Raw genomic sequence first — 4,366 nt, 5'->3', positions numbered from 1 at the left:
AAAAAATAATCTAAAACTGGATGTCTCATCGAAAATACATTTTCCAACTGTGTCACTATGACAACAATGAGTTTAGTTGTTTCATATAACCCTGTTATTTCTAATTTTTCATTAACACATTCTTACAGCTTGTTCTTTCGTGGGTATTTGCTTGGCCATTTAGCGAAAACTTCGTTGACCTTACTTTATATTCATTATGAATATTTGTTACTTTACTTTATATGTTTATCACAAATATTAGAATTAGGATACTGTATATTATCTACACATCGCTTTTGTTTGTGTATTACTCAAACTGTAATTAATAAATAATATTGAGTTCTATTTGACTTATGTATATAGTCCAGTTTGAGGTATCTTTCTACTAAATTTGCCCTGAGTCCACGAAATCCGTAATCCGGCCCTGATCAGACCTACAGCTATGATATCACATCGCAACACATAGTTTCGTAAGTTAACATGCAAGATCACTCAGCAAGATGTTTCAGGCAAATGTATGTCAACACTCGTCCAAAATGTAATTTCAGTGCTTTTTAAAATATAACATTGCAAAGTCATTTTTATCCTATAAGTATGTTAGACTTCTTAGTACTTATAAATTGTTAGAAACTAATTGTTACTGTTCTAGGATCTTATCTAACGAACTTGGCTGTCCTAGTTGTGTTTGTCTATTGTATGGAGCGAGTTCTGTTCCAAAGAAATGCCACAAAACCTACAAGTATTAAACACTGCTTAAAGCCAACAAAGGTCTCTACTCCTTTTCATGCTATGCCTTCTACAAAATAATGTCATAGCAAATAAAGTTCTCCCAAATTAAAATTTGTCCACTGCCCACGACTGCATTAGCTAGATCCCTAACTGCATTATACTGTTACGACAGCGGAACTCACGTGACACTGGGAGCATGCGTGACTGAGTTTCTTGAATTATCGGGGAAGCTCGAGTGTGATCGAGAGACGCCTCTTTGTTAGTATATAAACCTGGCAGTGAAAGCCTGCGTAAATGAATGTATGAAAAAAGCGAATAGTAGTTACGGTAATTTACGAATCTGTTTCGAGCTAGTGTGTGTTTTGAACTCGTAGAGAGCGAGGTTATCGAGATTGTGAATCGCTGTAATTTATAGCGTGTATTATAAAAGTTGCTAAGTTTAAAGTGACGAGAAACGAACTGATTGTGGAACTACCGTGTACTAAAAGTTTGTATCGAGAAAGAATAAATTGGTTTAATCAAAAAAGGACTTGTATCGCTGAAGTTCCTCGGAAAGAATTTCTACGGGGAATTAACGAAGAAGCAGATACGTAACAATACTTTTGACAGTGGCCTGACTGATCAACAAGTATAACCTTCTTACATTTGGGTTTCTTTCTAGCATCAAACAATCCACAAAATATGATGTGGATCATAAATTAATTCAAGAGTGGTAATTTCTGCTGATTTTCATTTGTGATTACTTTTATATTAATGTTTGTTTGTTTTGTTGTTAACCACAAAGCTGCACATGGGGCTCTCTTGCACCATGTCCACTACGGCTATCGAAACCTGATTTTTAGTATCATATGTCTAGAGGACTTATATTAATGAAGTTGTTTGACTTGTTGTTTTGAATCAATAAATGGCACCTGAAAGCTCCAATGCTCGGGACAAGTAACTAACATTGCCATTACTTTATTATCTCTATCAAAATTACAAATACTGTATACATTAGTTAATATATAACGTTGAGCTGAATAAAATTGTGTAATACTGCTTATATATCCATATATTATTTATGGACAAATAGTATACATGAAATACTATGAGGATTATATATACCACACGAAATGAGAAACGGTGAAAACTATTGTTTTCAATGGTGTTGTTTAAGAAATATTTTGCAGTTTTGACAGTTGGAATATCTGTAGTTTTTGCAAATTTATCTTTAAACAACAAACTCTTAATTACTGGTTTGTTCAGAATGAGAGTGGACATTGTATATCTATTATTTTCAAATAATTTTGACAAAGAAATATTTTTAGTTTACGGGATTAAAGTATTTCCAAATGTTGCAGGTATTACTGAATGGTATCTTGATATGATTTTTGAAAAGATACTTGTTCTATAGGAATTTTATATTGGTCATATTTATTTGGCTTTTTACAATAATTTTTTGTTGGCTACATGATTGTAGCTGTGGATGTATTTGTAATACCAGGTTTGATTTTTACTTATTCATTCATAGTATATTTAACTTGCTTCAGAAAGAAAGCTGGAGCTGTTATCAAACAAGTTATGAATGCTTCATAGTTAGAAGTTTTGGTCACTGCTCAAAATCTCACTACTAACATCATAATATAACAATTTGCAGTTCTTAACCACCTTCCTCATTGGAAACAGAGCTCTGCCTCATAAACCAGACAATGGTGAAAGAAACCCAAATGTAAAAAGGTTGTACTTGTTGATCAGTAAGGCCACTGTCAAAACTATGATGCAGTTAGGGATCTGGCTAACACATAGGCGGTGGGACGAATTTTAACTTGGGAGAAACTTATTTGCTATGTTAACCGTGGCCATTAAATTCAAAGTTAAACCAAGACTCCGCTACTATATCAAAATTGGAGGGGGAACATGTATCTCAATTCCTCCGCCTAAAAATGCAGTTGTATATAACATATTCCTTATGAGCTTGATAGAATGTACATTTAAATGTGCTTGAAGCAGTACATTTTAATAGTAGAAGAGTGAGTGCATTTACCATAACTAATGTGAAAAGGAACACATGCACTACACTAAAATTAGTGGCTCTTTCTTTCAGTCAAGCAAATCATGGCCTGATTAGCTATGGCGTGTAGTAACACTATATTTCTAACTGCAATTCTGTCTTATCAAAGGCCGAGTTGAGATGAAGGTTTCAACTTTGACTTTTGTCATATAGAGCCTTAATTTCAAGAGCTGAGCGTGTAAATAACTGGAACACTTGTTCCATAATGCACAGCACCACGAGCATATAAAAACACTTGTCACTCTCAGCAAAAATATGATAATAAGCAGTAAGTCTTCTCTTCATACACCCTTGACTGTTGAAGTGACGGGAACAATGGCAGCGTGCAGCCTAGTTTTTCCATAAGGATTTCCAATCCACTAGCATCAATATAATAAAGAACATTACAGTGACAACCAGTCATTACCAGCTGAATGATGATTACAAATTCGATCACGAGGAACCCACTTTGAGACAAATAATGCTTGAAGACGGCTAGAATGGGTAATGAAGAAAAACTTTAATATAAGTTTAAGATAACAGCAAATGCTAACCACCTTCCTAATTGGAAAGAGAACTTGTACGGTTGTACATTTGCTGTTATCTTAAACTTATGTTAAAGTTTTTCTTCATTATCCATTCTAGCCGTCTCCAAACATTATGAATGATTTTAGACGGAAAGGATAAGAAACAGCTAAGACCTTCAAGTGTCCTGTTGAAAGATATGGTGAATCTTGGTCATACAAAGGAGATGATGTCTCACCTTCAACAGGTTCACTTGACCATACAACTGAAGAATACTTTCCCGTCGTTCAAGAGAGGTGTTCTCTCCCCAAGTCCCTTTAAATACTCATTAAATCTTTGACTTCATTTGCTGTTGCAAGTGCTACATTGTCCTCCCAACATTTATTGAACATCCTATACATGACCTGTGCAAATAAATTTGCTAAAGTTCTGATCAGAGATGTGTATCAATGGAGATAACTATCCCAACATTGGGCCAGCGAAAGTATGGATGCTTAGGCCCTAAGTCAGAAAAAAAACAAACTAGACCACTTGAAAGAATTTGGTAGTCAAGGGAACAGCGAGATGACGTTGAACATCCAGCATTTTCTCAAGAGGTGTCAAGACTTTAGAAGAATGTGTGTATAGCCAATGATTTAGGTAATCATAAACTTATTTTAATTCTCACCTCAGGATAATGTTGCATACCACAGTGGTCAATCAAGAGAGCTTTTACTCATTTGGCTAAACTTCTCTCAGGTGAAAGAATGGCGTAGAGTTTGTAAATGTTGGTATGAGCTGAAAACTAGTATCTCGTTGGATATACATAATGAGAATGATCATTGACATCAGTTATCTTGGTTTGTGGGAAAGTGCATTAGGAATTTGGTCTGATTTGAAAAATGAAGCATTTTTAAACAAAATCATCCTGTTTTTGTTTACTGAAGAACTACTTCCCCATCCTCTGACCTAGCAGTCAGAAAATATAACACCATCCAGGCTAGCCAGTCAGTATAACGTGCCATCGCAAGTGTTGAGTAAAAATAACATTCCTTTATGTGTTAGTAATTTTTATTCAAATTTTATTCTACAGTTTTGGCAGTTTTACTTTTTTTCCATTCTTGA

The sequence above is a fragment of the Limulus polyphemus genome, unplaced genomic scaffold, assembly GCF_000517525.1.
Source record: "Limulus polyphemus unplaced genomic scaffold, Limulus_polyphemus-2.1.2 Scaffold3965, whole genome shotgun sequence".
NCBI classification, from domain to species: Eukaryota; Metazoa; Arthropoda; class Merostomata; order Xiphosura; family Limulidae; genus Limulus; species Limulus polyphemus.
This window is presented reverse-complemented; position numbering follows the sequence as displayed.